This window comes from Pelodiscus sinensis, chromosome 5 (assembly GCF_049634645.1).
Source record: "Pelodiscus sinensis isolate JC-2024 chromosome 5, ASM4963464v1, whole genome shotgun sequence".
NCBI classification, from domain to species: domain Eukaryota; kingdom Metazoa; phylum Chordata; order Testudines; family Trionychidae; genus Pelodiscus; species Pelodiscus sinensis.
This window is the reverse complement of record NC_134715.1, coordinates 78,766,455-78,794,271: the sequence shown is the minus strand read 5'-3', so window position 1 is coordinate 78,794,271 and position 27,817 is coordinate 78,766,455. Positions and strand designations below refer to the sequence as shown.

Sequence of the window (27,817 nt, the reverse complement as noted above, 5' to 3'; positions counted from 1 at the left end):
TATCCCTTTCTTAATAATTCCTAACATTCTATTTGCCTTTTTGACTGTTACAGCACACTGTGTGGATGTTTTCAGAGAACTAGCCACGATAACTCCAAAATCTCTTTCCTGATTTGTCGTAGCCAAATTAGCCCCCATCATGTATACTTGGGGTTATTTTTTCCAATGTGCATTACCGTACACTTATCCACATTAAAGTTCATTTGCCATTTTGTTGCCCAGTCACTCAGTTTTGTGAGATCTTTTTGAAGTTCTTCACAGTCTGCTTCTGTCTTGACTATCTTAAACAGTTTAGTATCATCAGCAAACTTTTCTACCTCACAGCTTGCCCCTTTCTGTAGATCATTTAAGAATAAGTTGAATAGGATTGGTCCCAGGACTGACCGTTGGGGGACACCACTAGTTACCTCTCTCCATTCTGAAAATTTACCATTTATTCCTACCCTTTGTTTCCTGTCTTTTAACTAGTTCTCCGTGCATGAAAGGATCTTCCCTCTTATCCCATGACAACTTAATTTATGTAAGAGCTGATTAAAGTTGCAGTAGAATTTATAAAGTTACTGGATCAGAAACCTAACTGCCACAGATTTGAGATTTCTGCAGCCAAAACACCTGAAGGGTTACTCTGTATACCATGGGGTTTCTCTCAACCAAAGTATAATGCTGACAGCCGGAACTGAACATTTTGACCTCTGGAGCTTAATGCATGGGCCTCTACTGTTATCCACACAAATTTCTCTAGCCCTTCCACAATTTAGGGATACACACATTCACCCAGTTCTTAGGGCTAAAGGTACAACCCTGTTAATTCACACACCCAACCTTACCTAATTCCTAGGGCTCAGGGTGGAACTTCCTGCGGGTTTGCAGGATCTTTAGCCACTGAAGGAGCCTCAGACAGTTGTATTCTTATTCTCTATTTATTGACAATTCTCAAACAGGCAGAATACACATGCTAAGCACACAGTATCATGCTCACCAATCCTGATACAGGCAGGCAGACTTCCCCTGTTGGCCAGGAAAGATAAGTTATCTGGTTCTTAGCTGTTTCACATCACAGTCATGCAGAAAAATCCTGGCAGCTCTGGTTTTAGGCTGTGTCTTGGAGGTGAGTTTTTTCAGGTCTTTCCCCCTTCTTCTTGGTCTTCCTTTCTTTCCTGCTGCTTCTATTACTTTTGCTCTTCTTGCTGGTCTCCTTCTTGAACCCCAGTTTATATAGTGAAACCTGATCCTGCTTAGCTATATTTTAACCAATTAGTATAATTTTACTACTCAATCATAACATACTGTAAAAGAATTACCTAACCAATCATACCCCACCATCTTCGTTGATTTATACATAGCAAAATTAATTATACAGCAAACAGAAATAGTTACAAACAAGACAGAGATCACATAGTCAAACAATAGGAAAGTGATGACAATAATAATAGTGTGGATTCCACAATCTCAGCTATTGATAAGCAGTTTCTTATCAGACAGAATGGTGTTAACTAAGTTTCCTTTACCCATCTTGAGATCTATTTCTTTATCAGTTGATAGTGGGGGGCTATAAGGACAAGGTCGCCTTCTCACAGCCTAGTGTGACAGTAATTTAATGCAATTTAGATGGAATGTGAGTATGTGACTGCAGACTTTACAGCTAATGGCTGCTGCTCTTGAGTCTAGCTGCAGAGGAAGGGTTTGGTTCAGGTCTACCAATATGGCTACAGGCCTTCCATCAAGGTTACAGAAAAACCATATTGTTACACTACTGCTTGAGCTAAAAGCCAGCTGGCTCTCAGCTAAGGCTGTCGATTAGACTCATTCTTCCCCTCTCTAAATGGTCTGAGTGACACTAGGTGAGACAGTACACCACTCCCAGTAGGTGTGTTGGTTGCATAAGCACTATAACACCTCCATTAGTTGGGAGAGGTGAGGAAGAAAGATTAGTCCATAGTTTAGTGGGTCTATTTTTTAAATAAGGTAAACCACACTTGCAGATGGAAGAAACATTTGAGTTCAATCCCCAACCTAAGCCGAGGTGAAGAAGGTAAATGATAAGTTCCTGCCATAAAGAGAGTGGAAGTAGAATCTCTGCATTTTCTTTAAGTGGGGTTTTCCTAAGTAGTAAATGTAATGGGCCTCAAGAATAGCTCATCCAAGCCATTTTCACTCCTCTCACTCATCAGCTGGCAGGGTAATGCCAGGGCCAATTGACGAAGATTGCTTCCTCCCAAAACTATCAGTGGAAAACAATCAAAGGCAGCACCACTACTTAATCAAATGAAAAAGGAAACAGACAGAGCCTCACTACAGCTTGCATAGAAACCAAAGACTATGTGTTTTCAGTAAAAAAGAATTAGGGAAGGACATTCAGGATTGATCCACTGATGAGAAGCCCTTGTGGAGGGAGGTGCTTCCAAGAAAATTTTGGATCCTGATTATGAGAAAAACAGTCATCTCTGTAACTGAACCTTTGAGAGAAAAATCTACTTTCTTGGATAGGAGAGGTAACTATTAATACATTTAGATGAGGTTTGAGTTTTATATTGTAACCATTTGTTTCCAAACAATGAGTAGTCCTGAGGCACCTTAGAGACTAACAAATATATATATAGAACCATGATGAATTGGAATGGAAATATCAGAAACCTATATATATATATATATATATATATATATAAACAGCAGAAGAAGTACCCATCAATTGTAAGACCTGTTTTAATGAGGCTAGTTTAGTGGGCTAGATGTGTCCAAGACACTCTTGTTTCCAGTGAAATCTTTAGTTTAACTTTTTTTTTATTACAAGTACTGTTGTTTACAGGAGCAGTGGTTTCAGGTAAAACTGGTAAATGGGCACACCGCACTTTTAGGTATAGAGAATCTGAAATTTCTATGAGTAGCCAGTGTCAGTGGTAGTTAGTTCAGGAGAAGAATTTAAGGACTAAGTTGTAACTGTTGTTAACCTGCAAGTAGAAATCTACGTTGGCATAGTAGCCCAGAGGAGGGTACTTGAATGGTTAAAAGGTTGGTGGTCCCAAGGAGCTGACACGCAGCTATCATAATAAAGACTCCATCTTGCTGTAGGCAGTGACTCTCATGTCTGGATTCTCTGTGATGGTTCTCAGGGTTTCCTATATCATATATATTCAAGAATAGACATTAGACAGAGTAATTGTTGTATTCAAAGTGGCTCCTAACACATTCTTCTCTTGATTAGACTAGACTAGTGCAATCTCACAAAGCTAACAAAAGCATTTGCTTCCTAATATTTACTCTGCTGTAATATTTTAAAAATGAGCATTTTTCCAATATATATTTACAAATCCTGGGTTAACTTCCATGACGGGGAAAGAAAAGCCTTTTTATCGTCCTTTTAGTGCACTGCAAGTTCGCTTGTAGTATATTCAATGTAAGTATATTACAAATATACCACTTTATCATAAAGATTTCTATGCCAAGTTCCAGTCTGGAGTGAATTTTATTGCCAAGTTATAAACCTCAGAAAATATGAGTTTATAATGGGAATGCTGACAGACTCCTAACTCTACCCACTAAAGTACTTCTGGAATGATTTGCTGTGCTATATAAAGGCCACTTATTATTGAAGAAAAAAGAAAATTTTAAAGGGCTCATTTGGGAGGGTGGGGTTTCTGACTAACAACAAACTCGCCATTGCACTAACTGGGCACTTTCAAATCTTCATGAAGCAAAAACCACTTTTTAAATTAAATTCAGGTAAACCCACTCTTTTTGTCTTCTTTGAGGATGATGTCTTACTGTTATATCCTTAGCCGTTTTCAACAGGTAACATTTATTCTATGATGTGAAGCCATGCGTATAGAAGAGAATACGGTGACAAGATAGTGTGGCCACTGCTTTTCCTAATAGCCTGTTTTGTGACCTGTAAACCAGCAGTGTTCTTTTTTTTCTGTGCAACCAGTAGAAGCCAGAAAGTTTAACTGCAGCTTTGATTTGGGGAAGGAGGGAGGCTGTTGTGTAGCAGGGAACTAGAGCTGGTACTTCAGGCTTGATGCCAGATTTTATTCATGTACTTAGGGAAATAATGTATAAAGAGTTTAGGGGTTTGTGACAATAAAACCACTGATCCTCCTCTAATATAAAATTTAACTCATTTCAGGATTGTTCAACAATTTCTCAGGTTTTTTTTCTTAATTTTATTTTTTTCTCTGTTTTCAGTGCATAAAGGATTTATAGAGGGCATAAGGAAGTGTAATGAATAAGCTACATAAATGTTCAGTTTCGCACCATTTACATTAATCTAAAAATCTATATAATATTTGAACTCCAAAGCTGATCCCCCAACTACAGTTGTTACCAATTTTAATTTTCTAGAGCTTTGTATTCTCTACATAAACCAGCATTAGGAGATAATAAATCAAAACAGAGTACCCTGGAATGTAATTTCCCAAACCACTTTTTTATATTTTGTAAAACAGATTTTAAAAAGAAAATGTCTATAACCTCTTCATGATGTTATAGTTATCCTTGTCTTTCCTCTACCTGCATAGTGATACATGCATTTTTCCCATATGACGGCTTCAAAATCTATTGGTATTATAAAAGTTGGTATTGAATTATGTCCATTACAATAGTCCAATTAGACACCTTAAAAGATGAGAGTATTTTCAAAATATTTCATAGCCCATCAGGTTTCTGCATCTGTAGTCATCTTATATTTTGCACTGTAGATGAAGAGTTTTAACTGTATAAACACTACAGCAAATAAAAACACCATTCTGCAGAAGACAGAAAGTTTGGGGTACACATACTGATGATGATCCAATTTATTTAGCAGCTTCCAAGTGAAGTGGTTTCTTTTAATAATGAATATGGTGTTAGACATTCGACAGTTGTCAGAACTGGAATTGTCGCTGACAATGCTGCATTTGGCTGCGGACAATCTCTCATCGTACAACCCAATGGCTTGACTATTGGATAGCAGAATTGCATTAGGAATGTTGGCTGGTAGGTGATGGAGCTTCAGCCCTAGGAAGGACTTTGAATGTGATCCAATGCTCAGATCACCAGTTTTTCCAGGCTGAACTGAGTACGCACAGTTTGAGTAGCAGAACCACTAATCCATTGGCTTCAGACCATTATAATGTTTCCCTGTGTTAAGCAGCATCACTCTTCTGCTGTTGTGAGGATGTTACAGGCAGGATGGTTGAGACGATCAGGGGAAACCAAATGTTACCACTATAGCCAGGCTTCTCAGCACACTAGTCATCAAGACATCCACAGTGGGCCTACTTGCCCTAGTCTGAATTCTCTGCAATGTTGATGTGGTGTGAAAAATAATCTGCCTCTGGTGTCAGAAGTCTGTCTTTTATAATTGACCAAACTATATTGTTACCGAGGGTTTTCGGAACCCAAAGCAATGATAACTTTACTGCTTCTCTCCAAGTGGCATCAGGAATAAATTAATGAGAACACCGTTCCTTTGTCTGATAGATGATTGATACAAAACTATTTCTTATTAGGTTTGAAAAACACACATGCTATAATAGTGGTTTAGAGCATTTAAAACATTTATACTTACTGAAATCTGAAATGTTTTGGAGTGATCACTAGCTGGACTTTTAGGCTACGTCTACACTGCACAGTTATTTTGGAATAAGCTATTCTGGAATAGTTATTCCAAAATAGCTGATTTTGAAATATCACATCTACACTGAAGGGAAACCTCAAAATTAGTCCAAGGCAGATTTCCCTACTGTAGATGTATTATCTCAATTTGGAATTGGCCTGGTGAGGGGCTATTTTGAAATAGCAGACGGGGAGCGTCTACACACGCCTTATTTTGAAATAGCTATTTTGGAATAGACATTATTCTTCAAAAAATGAGGTTTACAGAAGTCAGAATAAGCCGTTCATTATTTCAAAATTATTTTGAAATAATGGAATTGCTGTATAGACGCTCGCACAATTATTTTGGAATAACGGCCGTTATTCTTGAAATAACTTTGCGGTTTAGACATACCCTTAGAGGCTCTCCTTCCATCCAGATGATGGGGAATTTTAGGTATACGATCCTTAGCCAAAGAAAAGCTTCCTCCAACTGCACCAAAGCACATTTTTAACTCAACTTTTTTGTAATTTTTTCCAGATAAAGCACAGAAGTCATAATAGCCCTTAATTGGCCAACAATTTGCCTAGCAAAAGCCAGTAACACTTCATTATTGTCCTTATCAGTAAACCATTTCTAGTCATAAAAACAATAAAATGTACATGGCAGAGGCATTCAAAAGCAAGGTTGGCAGTCCAAATATCTATTTTCATATAACATTAACTCCCTGTCCCATCCTCCCATTCTGATTAGCAAAGCTGCAAACACGCAGCTGCACAGTCTCATCCCACGGAACCTCAGATAATTCTATGTGATGTGTTTGTTTTTCATCTGGCAGTAACTGAACACATAAAACGGCTGACTGCAGTATTGTCAAATTCTGGGGGTACACACAGGAATGTTAAATTTAGGGGCTATCGTGTATGTAACCAGCCTTCATTCTTGTGGCAAGCATGGCTATAGCTATTCTGTACTCTAGGACCAGATTTTATGGCAGTCTGAGAATTCTGAACTTCACTGAGGCTACAGCAAACTGGCTGGACAAGCTCGGGATCCAATAAGAACAACACTGGAATTACAAATATTGGTGGGATTTTGAAAAGCACACTCCATGGGTCTAATATTGCTCCTGCCAAACTCAGTGAGATTTTTCATTATTGATGTCAATGGAAGCAGGCATCCACTGACTGGACACTTTTGAGAATCCTTCCCATATTTCATTGCTTATCAGAAGATATTCCCGGCATTTTCTAATATCATGTAACTTAAATCAAATGGCATCAGAGAGTAGGTAGAATTTTCAAAAAGTTCCTATGACTTAGAAGCGCTAGTCCTTCTGAAAATTAATGATACTGTACTTATGTTCCTATACCAGTGAAGCTTTTTTAATATCCTACTCTATATCACTGTTCTTTACTGTTTTTGTATCAACACGTGTGTTAACACTTGTTTGCAACATCTAGACTGCAAGCCTCTTTTGAAAAAGAGCATCTAGACTACAACCAGTAATTTTGAAAAAGCAAGCCACTTTTTCGAAAGAGAGCACCCAGGAAGTCTGGATGCTCTTTTGAAAAAGCACAGTTTGCATTACATAGAGAGCACTTTCAAAAAAAGGTGTTATTCCTTGTAAAATGAGGTTTTCCGTGACTGAAAAAACTGCTGCATTCTTTCGATTTACTTTTGAAAGAATGCAGCAGCAGTCTAGATGCAAGGGAAGTTTTTTTGAAAAAAGGCCACTTAAAAAAAAAACAACCTGTAGTCTAGACACACCTGTTGTCTCTAAAAGGATATAACTATGGGTAGCTGCAGCCATATTCACAGGTTTTTTGGTGACAGAAAGCTATCAAATGTGAAGGTTGGGACTTTAAAAGGGTTCAGGAAGGAGCTTGATGGATTCATGTTGAATGGGTCCATCAATGGCTATTGATTTATATATGCTCACCTTCTCTCATATTTCAGTCCAACTGGCTTGCATATTATTCCGTCTCTCTCAATCATTCTTAAAGCTAGAAACAGTAGGAATTGTGGTTTTAAATATGTGTAATTCAATTTGACCTACATTGGATTCCATATTGTAAAGCTCTGTGTCATCAAATGGCTTTTGTGGTGATGCTTATAAATGGGAGGGGAAATACAAAGAATGGAATTTGTTCACTTGCTAACAGTTTAATATTTGGTCATCTTCCAATTTGCTCTGTTAAATATTTTAGTCATGTGAGTATGGGTATGTCTACACTACCCTCCTAATTCGAACTAGGAGGGTAATGTAGGCATACCACACTTGCAAATGAAGCCCGGGATTTGAATTTCCCAGGCTTCATTTGCATAAGCGGGGAGCCGCCATTTTTAAAACCCCGCTGGTTCGAACCCCGTGCAGCACGGCTACACGGGGCTCGAACTAGGTAGTTCGGACTAGGATTCCTACTCCGAACTACTGGTACACCTCATGGAATCCTAATTCGAACTACCTAGTTCGAGCCCCGTGTAGCCGTGCTGCACAGGGTTCGAACCAGCGGGGTTTTAAAAATGGCAGCTCCCCGCTTATGCAAATGAAGCCCGGGAAATTCAAATCCCGGGCTTCATTTGCAAGTGCGGTATGCCTACATTACCCTCCTAGTTCGAACTAGGAGGGTAGTGTAGACATACCCCATGGGACTTGGTAGAGTTTTATACTATAGTTTTGGCTTCGGGTCAAGGCTGGAAAACAAGGTATGTGGTTATTAACTCTATGTAAAAGTTAATATGTTAAAGTCAAAGGTAATATCATTATATTAAAATAAAAAAAGACCACTGTTCCAAAGCGGACCCAAGATGATGTTGTTAGTTATGCAAATAAGGAGTTGGGGGAGCAAAGGTTTTACACATGCAATTCCTTATTGACTTCCACATATTACATGCAAAATTTTAGATCCCTTAAATGCCCCCTTTCTGAAGAATGAGTAGTACTTTTATTTTGACAACCTGCAAATGTCAAAGCTCATTGCAACCGCATCTTATTTCCCCTCAGTGGTCCACCAAAGGCACCCGTGGCAGGCTGTCACCTCTCTTAGAGTAGCGACACATATCTTTCTCCTTTCTAATTGGGTATCTCCAGGCTCTGCATTTCCCTGCCTTCACTTTATTCCTCCTAGACAAGTTCCCCAAAAATACCTGCTTGCCTTTATTTCAAAGACAATTAACAGATCTAATGGCTACAAAGTACCACACAGTGCTTCCCTATGCAAGCCTATTTTATTCATATGGTAAAAAGCACTATATAGAAAACACATATTTTTTTTAAATTGACACATATGCGAATTAGTTTTACCAAAAGGTTACCTTCCAATACTAACATGGATTCTGGCAGGAACAATCTTTCAAACCTGGCATGGAAGGGGATTCCTTGTAGTTATGAGTTTATCACAGCTTCAGCTCAGAAGAAGCATGCTGGTAACATGTTTGCCTGCTTATTTTGCTCCTGATAAGAGACCTTTGAAATGGTAGAAGGTGAACACAATCCCATATCAGCCCACATGCAATTGCAATTTTATCTAATGGATTCCAATGATGTTAAACTTAATGGAATAAAGTTTAACTCGGTTCAATAAAAGCTACTGCAGGATGTCAGTCTGTCCACAAGAAGTTTCTTCCATTAGCTTAAGAATTTGTATTTATAATGAAGAATCTATCATTGTTGATTTCAATGACTTTTAATTTCTTGTTACCTGAGGTCTTAAATTCTGGAAGCCTTCTTTTGTTCCCCTTAAATCAGCTTGTTTCTGGGTACATATGAACCTGTCCTTTTTTATGTCATAGATTTTATAATCAAATGGTTCTCCTTAATCCTCTAGTGTAAAGGATTACCTGGGGACAGACTGTTTGTATGAAGAAAAAAGTATTAGTATGATATCTTCACAGAAAGTTTGTTTAGCTTTTTTTCCTCCACTTTAGCTGGATTCTTTTTGTTCTCTCTCAATGGTAAGTGTCAAGCTTTTAATTGCCAGAGTAAATAGGAAAGGGCACAGGTAAAACCTTACCTCATGCCTCTCTGTAATTTAAATACATTTGAATTAAGAGTTTTCACTCTGACCTATACCTCTGGGAATGATTAGTGTGTTTTAATCTGAGTGGTATATTTAAGCGGCCATCACACATCATTCAATACTTTAATTTACTCAGTCAAGTGCAGATTTGGCATCTAGGGAAAGTAACATTTTCTGCTGTCCTTTTTTGAATCTTTAATTATGTTAAACAATTGCTCCTTAGACTCTAGGCTCTGAGTCTGTTAGCTACGAGATCTGTTTGATCTGTGCTAATGAGCATTTCCAACAATTCTAATCATTTCACTATTATTTTTGTTAATAGTCTAAGGTCAATATTTAAAAGACAAATTGCTGTGTATTAACTACACAATGTGGAATTTTTTCTTTTGTAAATGACTGAGACAATGGCAATTTGCCAATAACTAGAGAGCTTCTGCTTAGTATTTCTTCAAGAAATTCCTTCACAGCTGTGGACAGATTTTTCTTCTCCAAATCATTTTTAGGATTTCTTCTTACAAACATCAAGGCTCAAAGCCCAGTTCATTGTGATGCTTACATTAAGTTGTTTTAGTCTTGCAGGGGAATGGAGTACTGGGGTTTGTTAATTGGCAGTATATTTAAATTGAGATAAATTTTAGATTTTTTTCGGAAAACTTTGATAATGTTACATTCAGCATCTTGAATTGCTTTCAGGTAAAGATATGGTTTGACTAAAGCAAAAAGCTTTTGTTCTTCTCTAAACTCTGTGTGTATTCAGATAAGACCTGTAATTAGGTTTATTTTTAAATATTGGATGGATGCGGCATTGGGAATGTATTTGCTAATCATCTGCTATTTTTTCCCTAGAATGATGTTAAATAACTAATCTCTGAAATAGCATTTACTGGCTAACATTTTGACTCTCTCCTCTCTTCAATCACTTTTTGTTTGTTCACTGATCACTTTCAAAAGTTGTTGAAAAAGAAGTGAGTTGGGTGAATTCACTCAGTCCCTCATGGATGTTTGGTCACATTATAAAACAACCACACAAATTAACATAATGAGCATTTTCTATGCCAATTCTTGGATAGTTTAGTAATGGATTAAGTATGCTTGCAAAACTGTAAATTCTTTCCTGCATTATGTTTGGCTGTAGAAAGCGATATAAAATTCTCACTTTCGTGAGCTTTGAATTCAAATAAAAGTTTTAAAACAGGAAAGAAGTCATAAACAAATTAGCTCAACAATAAAAATCTGTAATACCTGACTTTTGGGCTCGTAGCTTTTGACTTGTTACTACAAAAGTATCCCTCATTTTTTCCCTCTCTTTCTTCCTTGCCCTATAGAGAATTATTCAATACATATTAATCTATCACTCAAAAGTATGTTTATTTTTATGACTGAGTCTTCTTTTCATATGTCAAATTGCTAAACCTTTAGAGCAGCCACGATAGTTCCAATGGCACTTCTAAACACACTCAAAGCAAGGCCTTGTGGTTAGATCTATATCAGGGGTGGGGATCCTCAGGCTCGGAGGCCACATGCCTCCCCTGGCTTGCCTGGATCCAGAAGCTCAGGGCCCCCCCTCCCTCAGCATTGAAGAGCCCATGCTAGTGCTCCAGTCTCCCCCTGCACCTCCCGGGCTAGAGCACACAAAATCTACGAGGCTGCCCACCCGCCCAGGGTCTGGTGAGCGAGGGGATTACGGGGAGTGTCTTCTCAATTGGGGCCCATGTCAGTGAAGGTGTTGTTTTTTTCTTTTGCTTCTAATTTGTGTGTTTCCCCCAAGTGATTTTTCTGTGCGTCAGTGGCCCCTGACCCAAAAAAGGTTCCTCACCTCTGATCTATAAGATTCCCCACATGAAGTACGTACATTATGATGGCTTAAAATTGTTGTTTTCAGTAGGGCAGAAGCTCATCACTGAGGTGCAATGGTGATAAGGATGTCCTCTATCTTAGGGTGTATCTAGACTACCTAGTTTTGTCGACAAAAGTGGACTTTTGTCGACAAAACAATACCAGCGTCTACACTACCGCGGAGTTCTGTCGACATAACATCGACAGAACTCTGCGGTTTTGTCGACGCTGGTATACCTCATTTTACGAGGCAAAACACCTTCTGTCAACAGAGTTCTGTCGACAGAAGGTGTTATTGCCTGTAACGTTGCGTCCAGACTACGGAGTTCTGTCGACAAAGTGGCTTGCTTTGTCGACAGAACTCCATGTGTCTGGACGCAAATTGTCGACAGAAGTTTTGTCGACAGTATCTGTCGACAAAACTTCCGTCGACAAAACGCGGTAGTCTAGATGTACCCTTACTTTGCCACCGTTATCTGACAAAGTGTGCAAATGTTGTCATTTACTTTAATAGGAATGGGATTAAGCCATCTTTGGGCACTGTTATACTGTAAGCTCCCCTCAGGCATATACCCGGCTCATCATCGGGGCCTATTGGCACTCTATGCCCAAAACCCAAGTGTTCCCCAACTCCCAAATGAATCTTTGACTTAGACAATCTTTGTCTCACATACCACGGTTTGTACTTACTGGCCTAGACAGGCCTCGCTATCTGCCAAATGCCCTGGCAGAGTGGAAGGGGGATGTGGGTCCACCCTCTCTCCAGCTCCCGACCCAGGCCCCTAAAAGCAGAGGAACGGCTCCACTGCCTGGTTGGTGGGGCTGTTCCCCGTATCTCATCAACCCTTGGGGGTTATTGGTGCTTTCCTTACCCTATCCTGGGTCACTTCCTTCCCTCCATCTGGTTTCCTCTCTAGTTGGTCACCCGACCATCAGGTCCTGGTCCTCGCTGCTCCCTTGACATGTCTAACTGGTCCTGCATCTCCCCGCAGCTTGTCGGGCTTCCATGCATCTGGCCAACCCCTGACTGCCATCACCATCCTCCCTTCCTCTTCTTTTGTCTGCAGCCTGTGCCTGCCATTTGAATTGGGCATGTCTGTCATGCCGTGGCCCCGCCCCCGATGACTGGTGTGCGACATCAGCCCTCAACACTTCCTCCCCCACATCTGGGGGAGTGGCTGCGGAGCATGCCGCACAGGACCGGCGCGGTCGGCAGCCAACACCTCCTCCAGCCACCGGGGAGGGCGGGGCTCCATGGACTCAGTGGCTGCTGAGTCCCACGACCCATCACATGCACCTTTGAAAATCCCACCCAACCCTCTTAAACAGATACTTTCAAAATGCTCAGAGAACCACAAAACTGGCATGTCTGATATTTCCCATGAGTTGAGACACACCTCTCTAGCACTTGCCTTGAGAGGGCCTTGACTGTGCCTGCAACAGGTCAGGTCCCTGACTCCACTAGACATTGGCAATACACAGACACACACTTTACATTTCACTGTTGCTCACTCAGGCTAGCGATCAGCACATGCCAATCTCTGAGTCCTCGAAGTGTCCTCTGCAGTGTCCTGTCCCTGATACACTAGACATTCACAGAATTACCAGGCCCACTGTTCCTGAAGGAACTTAGATTGGTTGTAGAGAAAGTCAACATAAAAATTTAATTAACAGAGAAGAGATTTAAAAGTTAGTGACCAGAAATATTAGAAACTGGAGTTTACATATAAAATAAAGTCATAACACACTTCTGCAGTCGAAACTTCACTCACAAATTGACCTGATATCTAATAAGCCACTGCTTACACCATTCTCAGTGCATTTTTCACCATTTTTCCACCAGGATGGCCAAGACCTTCCTTTCATTGAGTCCAAGTCTGCTGACAGCTCATCTACCCTATAGAAGGGTGTCCGGACATCTTTCGAAACCCCCAGTTATAGCTCCCCAGACTTTTGATTTGCACCTGAAAATACCCCCACTGTTTACATCTTCATGTTCATTTTCCTCCTGAAGTGTCTTAAACTCTTCATTAGCATTTGACTCACAAAAGACATGTATTCTCATTCTAAGACATGCAATGGTCAGCCTGTCAGAAGAAGTCTGTCTCCAGCCACTCTATCTCTGAGCATATGTCTGCACTGCAATTAGATACCCACGGCTGGCCCATGCCAACCCACACTCACAGGGTTCAGGCTAAGACATTGTTTAATTGTGGCATGGATATTCAGGCTTGGGCGACAACTTGCTCCCACCTCACAGGGTCCTCAAGCCCTGGCTAGAACCTGAACACAGCCATTGAATAGAATCTTACCATGAATGTGTGTATCATAGGCTGTGCCTCCCCAAACAGCCCTGCGTGGCCCTGCCCATGTTCTGACCAGAAGGCCCTCTACTACTTGCCCTTCTCCCTTGACCCCTGCCCAGGCTCCTCTTCAAGGAAGCATGCTAGGGCGAGGCTCCGGGACAAGGGTTAAGGTGTCCTGTGGCCAGGACTTCTGTTAGCTTGGACCCCAGGCTGATGGACTACATCACCTAGTGCTCAGAGAGCACACACTAGGGTTGGAGAGCTGCACACTGCCCACCCAAAGCAAGGAGATCTACTTACCCGCATCTCATTTTGGGGTTGTGAGGGAACGACCACCCCACCACCCCTACCCCCCAAGCAACTGGTGCTTGGGGGCTGAGAGAACTGGGGCCTCTGGATTCTAGCAGGAGAATGGGACAAGGCCATCCATGGGCTAGCCTCCTTGAGCCAACAGGTCATCCATCATCCATGTCCTTGCTTAGCCTCAGCCTAGGAAGACTGAGTCAGCTGGCATCAGCCAGATGCTGGATTTTAATTACATTTTAGATGTACTTTCAGTGACCTGCCTTTAAATTCAAGACCTTAAGAACAGAAACATAGATATTGTTTCTCCTTATGTATTGTCCACATATCCATTTTGGAAAGATTGATGACCACTGTGACCCAGTAGAAACTTTCCTTTGTGAATTAGAATGTAAATACCAGCCTCTGGGGGTCCCTGCAACCTCTACGCCTCTTGTGAGCTCTGTCAGTTGGCATCTAGACATACTGGAGTCACACACTGTCATCATCTTGATGCTGTTCTCTTCACTTCTTCTACCATGTACTTCTGTTATAAAAGCCAGGGATTGCTCAAAGTGACACTGGCTTGTGGCAATAACAGAGTCCTGAAAAGCTAACTTAGATCACTGGAGTGAAAGGGCTTTCTGAGCACTCCCTTTTAGAAAATACACCCATTACAGTGAATGATCCCCTCACTGGGATTGAATACCAGAAGGCTTAAGTGATATATTGCTTAGAGCCTTCAGTACAATGATCATCTAGCTCATAAGCAGTCAGAATTCTTATTGAAGTTAATAGGACCTTTGCATATTTAAAACCTGCAGGGTTGGACCCTCTGTACTTTAAAATCTTCACCGTGCTCTATGTGCAGTTCTTCTATCATTGTGGCTTACTTGTCCATGGAAATTATTGCAGTAATATCAGCAAAGTGATTCAAATGCCAATATCCTTTTTCATCTCAAGAGGGATCAGAATGGTACAGCACAATTGATGTCTATTCATTCAGAAAACCTTACTGAGTAGCTGTCAGATGTAAAGTGCTTGGCCTATCATCCCTCATCAGTTTTGTAGAGTCATTAAACCTTTGTATCATTCCTGGATTATTTGCTGAGCCTTACAGAAAGATGGGTTTGCAGCTGACATTTTTGTTCAGTGATAGGGGCTGTAAATGAATGGCTGAAAAGGGATTAACATTTTTTGCATGAAACAATCACCCTTGTCCCATTCTCAGTTACAATAATGGGCATATGCTAGGGCTGTTGAGGCGTACAGCTAGTTCAGATTAGAAGCCTAATCCGAACTAGCTAGTCCGTGCTGCGTGTAGCCGCGCGTCATGGAGTCTGAACTAGCCAGCATTTAAAAATGGTGCCGGCCGGCTTCATGCAAATGAAGCCCGGGAAATTCAAATCCCGGGCTTCATTTGCAACTGTGGATGACTACATTACCCCCGCTAGTTTGAACTAGCGGGGTAGTGTAGACATACCCATACTGGATTAAAATTTATTAAATATTTTGGGTATTTTCTACAATTTCAGAAATAGTGATTTCAATGAACAGCCAGAACACAAAGTATACAGTGCTCACATTATACTGCAAATATTTGCACTTTAAAAATTATAACTTTTGCATAAAAAAGCCTCCACCTGAGCTTACTTGATTTATACACATGCATTTTCTGAAACTACACTAAACTGTAATGGCTAAGGTTTTAAACTGCAACTCATTGTGATCTTTGTAATCTTTATAACTCTCAGAAACAGGAGTTAGTATAACATTTTTGTTATACCTTGCTGTTACTGCAAGGTATTTACATGCCAGATATGCTAATCATTTGTATGCTCATTTCTGCTTTGCCCACCATTCCACAGGACAGCTTCCATGCTGATGATGGTTACAAAATAGTAAAAATTACATTTTTGACTGAACTCTCTTGGGGAGAAATGTCTGTCTCCTCTGTTTTATCTGTTTTCTGCCATACAAATCTGCTGCAGATTTGCCAAAACATGAAGAAGATACCAATGTGAGATTTCTAAAAATAGCTGCAGAATGTGACAGAAGCTGAGAGGGATATGTCTTAAAAGAGCAACACTCCAACGTTGAAACTACAGACCCTTAACACAGAAAACCAACCTTCTGCAGTGGCATTTGACTCAGGTGATGAAAATGAACATGCGCTGGTCTGCACTGCTTTGGCTTGCTAGTGAGCAAAACCTGTCCTCAGCCGGGGTCCATGTGCCCTGGAATAGTTGTTGAAGCATAAAGAGACATATGAATCTTTCATGCATCTGGCATATAAATATCATCAGCTACAACAGTGCCACCCAAATACCTATTCTTTCTTTTAGGTGACATTGTGAACAAAAAGCGGACAGCATTATCCCTTGCAAATGTAAACAAATTCTTTGGGTGATTAGCTGAACAAGATATAGGACCGAGTGGAGTTTTAGGTGCTAAAGTTTTACATTGGTTTATTTTTTAATACGTTTTATGTACATAACTCTACATTTGTAAGTTCAACTTTCAAAATAAAGATATTGGAGTGCAGTACTTGTATTAGGGGAATTAAAAAATACTATTTTTACAGTATAAATATTTGTAACTAGCAAGTGAGGACTGTTGTTGACCAGGCAACATCATTTTGTCTAGATTACACTTATAAGAAAGTTCAAGAAATTAAATATATGTAATTGCAAAAAGGAAGTAAAAGAACAGTTTTAAATGTGTAGGATTTCAACTTCAAATATTCCTTATTGTATTGAATAATTACCATGCATAGTAAATTTGAATCTGAAACTCGTAAAGCTTTCATTCCTCTTTCTGTAACTAATTTGAATTATTTTGTGATTTGTAACACTAAAAATGTTCTTTACATTAAAATGACACTTGAATAGGTGACTTAATTTTAATTTTATCAAATATTTTAATTAACTCTAATCATAATAATCATGACTTTTTTCTAATGGAAAACAAAAATAATTATTTAACCCTTTCATCCAGGATATTCCATTGTTAAAAGTACTCCATTCAGCTAATTTAAGTATACGTTTAGCTTTTCTAAATAGTTCCTAACTTGTACTTTACCCACCAAGGGCTGTCGATCTTTATCCCATCTTGCATAACATAGCACATTAGTACAGGAGCCGACTTTTTGTCCATGAATACAGAGGCAAAGAAAGCATAGAGTACGTCAGCTTTCCCCACATCATCTGTCACTACGTTACCTCCTTCATCCAGTAGGGTCCTCACATCTTCTCCGATCACCTTCTTCTTGGTAACATGCCTGTAGAAACCTTTCTTGTTATCCTTCACATCCTTTGCCAGTTGCAATACCACTTGCGCTTTCACCTTCCTGATAACCCCCCGGCATTCTCGAGCTATACGTTTAAACCCCTCCTTGGTCATTTGTCCAAGTTTCCACTTTTTGTAAGCTTCCTTTTTGTGCTTAAGTTCACCAAGGATTTCCCCTGTAAGCCAATCCAGTCTCCTACAATGTTTGTCTGTCTTGCTACGCACCGGGATGGTTTCTTTCTGTGCCTTCAATAACGCTTCTTTAAAATACTGCCAGCTGTCCTGGACTCCTTTCCCCTTCATGTTAACATCCCAGGGGATTCTACCCATCAGGTCTCTGGGGGTATGTCTACACTACCCTCCTATTTTGAAGTAGGAGGGTAATGTAGGCATACCGCACTTGCAAATGAAGCCCGGGATTTGAATTTCCCGGGCTTCATTTGCATAAGCCGGGCACCGCCATTTTTAAATCCCGGCTAGTTCGAACCCCGTGCCGCGCGGCTACACGCGGCACGGAGTAGCTAGTTCGGATTAGGTTTCTAATCCGAACTAGCTGTACTCCTCGTGGATTAGGCTTCTAATCTGAACTAGCTACTCCGTGCCGCGCGGCTACACGCGGCATGGACTAGCTAGTTCGGATTAGGCTTCTAATCCAAACTAGCTGTACGCCTCGTTCCACGAAGCCTAATCCGAACTAGCTAGTCCGTGCCACGTGTAGCCGCGCGGCACGGAGTCTGAACTAGCCGGCATTTAAAAAAGGCGCCGGCCAGCTTCATGCAAATGAAGCCCAGGAAATTCAAATCCCGGGCTTCATTTGCAACTGCGGATGACTACATTACCCCTGCTAGTTCGAACTAGCGGGGTAGTGTAGACATACCCTTAGGGATTTAGGTTTGTTTAGTCTGCAGAAGAGAAGAACGGGGGCAGGGACAGGGGGAAATTTCTGAAGGGAAGTTCCAAAAAGGATGGAGAAAGGCTGTTCACAGTAGTGACGGATGGTAGAACAAGAAGCAATGGTCTCATATTGTGGTGGGAGAGGTCCAGGTTGGATATTAGGAAAAAACTATTTCACTAGGAGAGTGGTGAAGCACTGGAATGGGTTACCTAGGGTAGTAGTGGATTCTCCATCCCTAGAGGTGTTTAAGTCTCAGCTTGACAAAACCCTAGCTGTTTTGATTTAGTTGGGATTGGTCCTGCCTAGAACAGGGGACTGGACTTGATTACCTTCTGAGGTCTTTTCCAGCTCTATGATTCTATGATATAGGTGCTAGAATTGCTTATGTAAAATTTGGTATCGCTTGGTTAATTGTGAAGTATGACTTTATTTTATACAAACAAATCCAAACAAACATACTCTTCAAAATGTATAATAGACAAAAATATAAAATGAACTGACTACATTTTGTATTCTGGGTTGTAATTTAAATCAGTATTTGAAAATATAGAAAATATCAGAAAATGTTTTTAAGCGGCATTTTATTATTTAGGTGTGATGAATTGCCTGGTGTTTACAGCATTTATGTTACCTGAGCAAATCCACTACTAGTATGTATATTTATCATACTTTCAGAGTCTATCAGTTCAGGAGAGAGGAAAAAAAGGTAAACACATTACATTCTTGTCATGATGTTTCCCTGATGTGGGACAATTAAAAATTGAGAGTGGAGTGGATGCTAGCTGATGAGAAAGCAGTTGGTTTTCCTCTTACTCAGAATCCCAAGGGAAATGAGCCATAATGATCTATTAAAATTATTCTGTTCATTTCAAAAAGGAAATTGCTAGATTTTGCAGCATATTGTCAGTCTTCCCAACAACCCTCACAATGATGTTGATGCTACTAGTTTCTATCATAAATGCCTTTGTTGAAACAGAGTTGGGCTATTCGATCAGGAGCTTGAGTTAGATGGGCCTTGTCCTCTAGTTTAACCCACCACTTTTCTTGGGTGTGGAGGGGTAAAACTGGGATAAAGCCAGGCCTTCCAGCCACCCAGCATCCCCTGGGCAAGCATTTATTTGCAGCTTCCACTTCTCCTAGCCTCTGATAGGTAGTTTAATGATATGGCAGATTCTGATTGGCTGAATTAGTACCTAAACTCATAATGAAGATAATCTCTTTGCTCACTTATCCTGACTGGATACTTTTTAATCCACCTACCACTACCACTTTTTTATCTTTTGCTTTTCACATAAATATAATAGGCTCAATGGAGTTCCATTTGGGTCTAATTAATTTGTTTACTGAAAATACACAACATGCAAGGTCTAGAGACATATACATATTGCTTCCCTGCATGGGTTCTGGCAGTTTCTAAACCACAGAAAGCTACTACCTTATTTCTACACATTACAATCACCTCCATTCCTTTGTAATTGCTATTTTAAGTGTTGCTAGTCTTCCAGAACTGCTACAGGCCTTGCCCAATCACTCTTCATAGTTCTGAAGTTAATTCTTATGCGGAGAAAATGACTATTGGGTATTTGTGAGCTTTTTTGATTTCTGAAGAAATAATAATTTTGGTAGTTATAGGATTTATATTTTTGTTAAAAAATATGCTGCCCAAATACTGCCAAATTTATCAGTTTTCTGAACAGCTGTTCAATTTGATGCTCATACTCCATATTAAACACTATTCATAAATATTTGCATGAAAATATTTTTAGTAGCATAAATGTTTGGGGAATTTCTTTGTGAATATCCTTATTTGCATGAACACAAACAAACTTAGTTATTTCATTTTCTTCATTTGATGTTTTTTATTGCCCTGTATATTAAATTTCAGCATAGGAAAAAGAAGTAGTATCATGTAATTTATGTTATCCTTCACATACAATAAACAAATTGTCAATGTCAATCAATCATTTTGAACCATCCAGGTAGTGAAAATTGTTCATACTATGCAGCAATTACATTGACATGACTTGATAGAAAAAACAACACGTGATTAACTAGCAAAAATGTAAAGTTCTTAATTTAAAAGTTTCTGAAGTTTGTTGGCCATAACAAAATAGAATTAAAGGTACTGTATAAAGGATGAGACATTTTAAAACCTCTAATGGAGCACTGGCAAGAGTAGCTATTTTCTGATTCCTAACTTAGCCCATTACTATTAAATGTTCAATCCATGAAATAAGCTGCTGGACAACTTTTTTTGTTTGAAAATTACTGAGCTGAAGACTGTGCTCCATAATTCTCAATTTTGTAACCACCAAGAGAAAAATATTATAGTGGTTTAACATGACAGGTAGATTAATGGTACAGGGAATTTCATTAAATCTTCCTTATTTCATTGACAAGAAAAGCACATTAGGAATCATTGTTCCTGCTCTCAAATTTTCTTGTGCATAAATGAATGAACACTAGACTCTACTAGAAGAAGCAGGGGCAGAGTATTTGATTTTGAGTCTAACTTCTCATCCCAAAAGACACGCATTCAAGAGAACAAAGAATGTGTGAAATTTGCAGTTAATGTAGTACTTAATACTCCACTGAGATTTGATCCACATATTAAGAACTGATTCAAAAATTGTTTTATATCTTGCCTATATTTATGTATTAGTTATTTATATTATACACTTCATTTTAATTATGATTCACTAGACAAAGTAGCTAATATACCATTTTCTGAGCCTTTAATCAAACACTGTAATAACAGTCAACACAAGAAAAATACAGCATAAGAAATTTACATTTACTAATTGCCTGCTGTTTGAATTTAAACCATACTGAAATTAATCAAATGTGAGAAGAAAGTAAATAGAAAAAGCAAGTATAAAAGAGCTTTATGAAACTACTTATTAGGGGACTAGAATACTCATCATATTAGTAAGGGCAATTAGCCCCTTTCAGCATTAGATGAGAGTCAAATTCTGCTTAAATGATGAGACAAAATGTTATCATTTCATGTCTGTATGGTAACATATTCAAAGCAGTCAGTAGTCTAAGCCTATTTTCTAGTAGTCAGATGTCCAACGTGGTAAAAAGCACCATTAGAACTGGCAAATCTTTCTGAATTTTCAACAGGGGGCCAAAGAGGAATCCAATCACTTATGGAGGCACAATGACACTGATCCTTCAAAGTGCTTAACTTCAAGTACAGAGAGTCTATCCCAGAATAGTCAAGCTTACTTGCATGCTAAAATTGTGCAGATGCTTGAATGCTTTGCAGGAATGGGGCCAAAGTGAGAGAGCTTGAATTGTTGTTCTACTTCTGTGGATAAAATAGAAAACTTTGATTTCCATATATTTGTTTGGCATTTTACTCTCTCACACACACACACACACACACACACACACACACACACACGGGCTACGTCTACACTGGCACCCTTTTCCGGAAATGCTTAAAACGGAACAGTTTTCCGTTATAAGTATTTCCGGAAAAAGTGCGTCTACATTGGCAGGATGCTTTTCCAGAAAAGCACTTTTTCCGGAAAAGCCAATGTAGACGCGCTTTTCTGGAAAAAAGCCCCGATCTTCATTTTTGCAATCGGGGCTTTTTTGCAGAAAAGACTACTGTGCTGTCTACTCTGGCCCTTTTCCGGAACAGTTTTACCGGAAAAGGACTTTTGCCCGAATGGGAGCAGCATAGTTTTTCCGGAAAAAAACTGACAATTTTACAGTAGATCGTCATTGCTTTTCCGGAAAAGCAAGTGGCCAGTATAGACTGCTGGCAAGTTATTCCGGAAAAGCGACTGCTTTTCCGGAATAAGTGGCCCAGTGTAGACACAGCCACACACACACACACACACACACACACACACACACACACAGAGAGCCTACTTTTTAAAATAAATGGCATTCTTCTAAGTTTTCCTCAAAGAACTTTTGACTCCCCCAGATAACTGATAGGCAGGATTCCCTGGGATGCTTACATGAAGGGGAAAGGAGTCCAGGAGAGCTGGCAGTATTTTAAAGAAGCCTTATTAAAGGCAAAGGAAAAAACCATCCCGATGTGCAACAAGAAAAGCATATATTGTAGGCAACCAGATTGGCTTACCGGGAACATCCTTGGTGAGCTTATACACAAAAAGGAAGTTTAAAGAAGTGGAAACTTGGACAGATGACTAGGGAGGAGTATAAATATATTGTTCAAGAATGCAGGGGACATCAGGAAGGCGAAAGTGCAATTGGAATTGCAACTAGAAAGGGATGTGAAGGATAACAAGAAAGGGTTCTACAGACATGTTAGCAATAAGAGGGTGTTGAGAGAGGGTGTGGGGCCCTTATTGGATAAGGGAGGTAACCTAGAGACAGAGGATGTGGGAAAAGCTGAAGTACTCAATCCTTTCTTTGCCTCTGTCTTCAAGGACAAGATCAGCTCCCAGACTAATGCACTAGGCAATGCAGTATGAGAAGGAGGTGGATAGTCCTTGGTGGGGAAAGAACAAGTTAGGAAATATTTACAAAAGCTAAACTTACACAAATCCATGAGCCTGGATTTAATGCATCCGATGGTACTGAGGGAGTTGGCAAATGTCATTGCAGAGCCTTTGGTCACTATCTTTGAAAACTCGTGGCAAATGAGAGAGATCCCAGATGATTGAAAAAAGGTAAATGTAGTGCCCATCTTTAAAAAAGGGAAGAAGGACAATCTAGGGAACTACAGGCCAATCAGCCTTATCTCAATCCCCGGAAAAATGATGAAGGGGATCCTCAAGGAATCTATTTTGAAGCACTTGGAAGAGGGGAAGTGATCAGGAATAGTCCACATGGATTCACGAAGGGCAAGTCATGCCTGACCAATCTGATTAGTTTCTATGATGAGGTAACTGGTTCTGTGGATATGGGAAAGTCAGTGGATGTGATGTACCTTGACTTTAACAAAGCTTTTGATACAGTCTCCCACAATATTCTTGCCAGCAAGTTTAAGGGAATATGGATTGGATACATGGACTGTAAAATGAATAGAAAGCTGGCTAGACTGTCGGGACCAACGGCTCGATGTCAGGTTGCCAGTCAGTTTCTAGCGGAGTGCCCCAAAGGTCTGTTCTAGGACCGGTTTTGTTCATCATCTTTATTAATGACCTGGATGAGGGGTGGATTGCACCCTCAGTAAGATCGCAGATGACACTAAGCTAGGGGGAGAAGTAGATATGCTGGAGGACCGAGATAGGGTCCAGTGTGACCTGGACAGATTAGAGGATTGGGCCAAAAGATATCTGATGAGGTTCAGCAAGGACAAGTGTAGAGTCCTGCACTTGTCATGTTAGAATCCCAAGCATTGTTACAGGCTGGGGACCGAATAGCTAAGTAGCAGTTCTGCAGAAAAGAACCTGGGGATTACAGTGGATGAGAAGCTGGATATGAGTCAACAGTGTGCCCTTGTAGCCAAGAAGGCTAATAGCATATTAGGTTGCATTAGGAAGAGCATTGTCAGCAGATCCAGAGAAGTGATTATTTCCCTTTACTCAGCTTTGGTGAGGCCACATCTGGAGTATTGTGTCCAGTTCTGTGCCCCCCACTATAAAAAGGATGTGGATACATTGGAGAGGGTCCAATGGAGGGCAACTAAAATGATTAGGGGTCTGGAGCATATGACCTATGAGAAGAGACTGAGGGATTTAGGTTTGTTTAGTCTGCAGAAGAGAAGAACAGGGAGGGAGGGGATATGATAGCAGCCTTCAACTTCCTGAAGGGAAGTTCCAAAAAGAATGGAGAAAGGCTGTTCCTAGTAGTGACAGATGGCAGAACAAGGAGCAATGGTCTCGAGTTACAGTGGGAGAGGTCTCGGTTGGATATTAGGAAAAACTATTTCACTAGGAGGATGGTGAAGCACTGGAATGGGTTACCTAGGGAGGTGGTGGAAACTCCATCCCTAGAGGTGTTTAAGTCTTGGCTTGACAAAGCCCTGGATGGGTTGATTTAGTTGGGATCGGTCCTGCCTTGGGCAGGAGGCTGGACTTGATGACCTCCTGAGGTCTCTTCCAGCTCTATGATTTTATGATTCTAGGGCTGAGTAAAAGATCTGCTATGCGCTGCACACTACTTAAAGGAGACAGGCACCCTTTTGGGGAGGGTCCTCCATGTGCTGCCTTCACTGCAAGTATATTCCAGGTAGCTCCCATTCACCAATTTCCAGACAATGGGAGCTGTGAGACTTTGCTGGGCACAGGGGCAAATATGAAGCTTCCACTGAGGGATGCATGGCACAGAGAATCATATACTGGCCTCTATGAGTAACATGTCGAGGCACGGCTTGAGGGTCCCTCTGGGTGGCTGGCTGGGAGCTGCCTAAGGTAAGCACCTCCCAGAATCCCAGGTTACTGACCCAGATAACAACCCTTACCCCCTGCACTCCTGCTCCAGCATCCAGATGCCGAATCCCCTCCAACACCTCAATACCCTGTCTCAGGTTAAAACTCCCCTTCCTTCACCCAAACTCCCTCTCAGGCCTTACCACTCTTCTTGCACCCCAATCTCCTTCCCTGAGCTCCCTTTTGGACCTAACCTCTCCCAAACCCTCACCTTCTCCATTAATATCCTAGAGTGCCTTTGACCACTTACCAAATTCTTGGTGTGGACCCCTTATCAAAAATTATTGCTCACCTCTGTCATAAGAGGCACAATTTCATTGTTGAATCTAGGGTGTAGGTGGATGGAGATCCTTCAGAACTGGTCAAATACTGAAAAACGCAAACTGCAAATGTATTTATGATTATGAGCAGGGCTTGACAAACCACGGTGAAATCTACTCGCCAGCCCCGCACTCTGCATGCGCTAGACCCACATTGCACATGCGCACGCCACCGATGAATGGGGAGACCGGCTGAAATCTACTCACCACAGGCAAGTAGATTCACTGATTTGTCGAGCCCTGATTATGAGCCCCAAGTAAATTTCATAGATAAACTTCCAAGAACCTCTCTAGTGCGGCACTCTCTGGTCCAGCAACATCCATGGTCCAGCATGATTTTAGTTAGCTGGATGTCCACTTATCATGGGTTTGAACAAGTTTCCCTTGATCATATAAAGTTTGTTTACAGCCATCAGCCACCTGACTCTCAGTGTTCTGTACTGCTGTTTAGCTCTAATTTGCTGTTAAACATCTTCTAAAAACCCAGTATAAGCTGTGGAAGTATGGGTAATGCTGATAGACCATATTGACCCCCTCATGATTCAGCAAATTCTCTAGTTTGGCACCAGTCAAGTCCTGAGCTGCTGGACCAGAGAGGTCAACTTGCATTACCTTGTGAGTATTCATGTAATCAGTCTATTCACTGCTCATAGGTATTTGGGTATTCATAAAAGGTAAACAATCTCAAAATGGTCACAAAATTTGGATATGATATGCTTTACTAAAATATTTATATTTGCTATTTTTTTCAGTACTTACCTATTTTAAAAGCTTCAGTCATAGAAAACAAGCAATGCTGTGTGACTTAAGTGACCAAATAGAAATAGGCAATACTGGATGTGAACCATTAGTCTGAACATTATACATCCAAACTGTTCAATAAGCACAAACATAAGTATTACATTCAAAGAAACCTGGTTGCTTTAAACAAAATCATGCTATTCTACTACTACAGACTAGAATGATATTACTAAATGCAAATAAATCAAAGCAAACATAGTAGCTTTGTATGGTCTTTATTCCCTACCCATCTATCCTGAAGCAAATATTTATCAGCTTATGATTTTGTATGAGAAATTTTTACAGAGAATATCTTTCATGTAAAAGTGGGTGAAAATTGGTCACCTTGACAAAGTTTTTCTTAAAAATGTGGACTAGTCTGAACCAAAAATAAAACCAGGACAGGGAAAGTAAACTCAGACACATGAAAATTGAACAAAAATGTTCATGTATCTTTTGAAGTGCAGAATAGCTGAGTGATTTTTTAGTGAAAAAGTTTTCTGGGAGTATGCACTGATAGTGCTTCTGAGCACTAGGCAAGGCATAATTACAAGGAAACATTGAAATAGCATTTTTAAAACTCTGAAAACCATAATCATTCCACAGCCTCACATGTCTTTCTGTTGCATTGTGTTTGTTGTGCCCAAAGCCACCCTAGTATATGTGAATGCTTATAAAAAATGTGGAACTAACATAAGACAACATTAACAGTCTCTCATGGTTTACATTATTTTCATGGGTATTTCTTAGCACCCATAAGAACAATACATTCACCTCAGGACAAACACAAAAACATTTTAGTGTTTTGTTTTGACATGAAGAATATTGCAATCTGTTTACCATGAAACAAAAATATGTACTATCAGACATAGTAATTGGATTTATGCTTATCTTTTGCAGTTTGTTGCAATTTAATACTCTCAATTGTAAGGTAATCAATACAGAACAAAACAACTGTATAATCACAATATCTCGTGTGATATACAGGACATACAAGCTACTTCTGCTCCCACAGCCACGATTCTCACTGCTGTCAGGAAACCTTTCCTCAAGACTGTCCATTGTCAAATAAAGCTCTGAGAAGCAGGACTATTTTCTTATGGAACTTTTTTCCTAGCACACTTTTCAAGGTGGAAAGGGAAAAATTGGGAGGGGTGTCCTTTAAATTTGGTATAGTCAAAGAGCTGATGTTTTAAAAATACTTATTTTGAAATTGTTATATTTTCCCTGAATGTTTCTTTCTCACTCCTGAGATAATGGCACATTTTCTTACCTTACCTACCATCTCTCTAAGTACAAGCCGCAGGGCAGAACCTAACTCTGCTTAATGATCCTTAAATGGGAACCTACTGCCTACAGTTAGGCAACTTAAAGCATTTCTTGAGGGAATGAAAGTAGGAATAAGAGATCCTCCGGAATAGGGCTTTATTCTGGAGGATCGGGCCAATCTAGACGCTTTTTTCCGGCTTTTCCCCAAGCCGGAAAAAAGCGGCGGCCATGTTTATTTAAATCCCGCAGGGGATATTTAAATCCCCCGCGGATTTCCCTATTCCCAAATTTAAAATTAGCATGGCTATTTCGGAATAGGGGCCAGTCTAGACGTAGCCTGACTGTCAGAATCATAGAACTTGAAGGAACCCCGAGAAGCCATCAAGTCCAATTCCCTGAACCCATTGCATGACCAAGCCCCATCGACCATCTCTGAGAAGTATTGTCTAACCTACTCTTTAAAATCTCCAATTATGGAGATTCTATAACCTCCCTACACAATTTACTGCAGTATATAACCACCCTGACAGCTTCTTGTCCTGTCATCAGAAGTTAAGGAGAATATTTTTCTCCCTGCTCCTTGTAATAATATCTTAGGCTGTGTCTAGACTGGCCAGTTTTTCCAGAAAATCAGCCGCTTTTCCGGAAAAACTTGCCAGCTGTCTACACTGGCCGCTTGAATTTCCACAAAAGCATTGACTTCCTACTGTAAGAAATCAGTGCTTCTTGCGGAAATACTATTCTGCTCCCGTTCAGGCAACAGTCCCTTTTGCGCAAAGCTTTTGAGCAAAAGGGCCAGTGTAGACAGTTCAGATTTGTTTTCCGCAAAAAAGCCCCGATCGCAAAAATGGCACTCGGGGCTTTCTTGCGGAAAAACGCGTCTAGATT

At 40.3% G+C, this 27,817-nt stretch overlaps 1 long non-coding RNA gene across 3 annotated transcripts in view; it reads right to left on the bottom strand.

Annotated features, from left to right (window-relative positions):
- Positions 1-947: 947 nt before the first annotated feature.
- The window catches only part of LOC142829643 (uncharacterized), a 54,086-nt gene continuing 27,216 nt past the window's right edge, over positions 948-27,817 (bottom strand). For 2 of the 3 annotated variants that reach the window (XR_012904282.1, XR_012904283.1), the window contains one exon: positions 948-3,116. This is a non-coding gene — a long non-coding RNA (uncharacterized LOC142829643). Of the gene's footprint in view, positions 3,117-20,073; positions 21,515-24,852; positions 24,944-27,817 lie in introns of those variants that run through there. The other variant, XR_012904281.1, reaches the window with a different exon arrangement.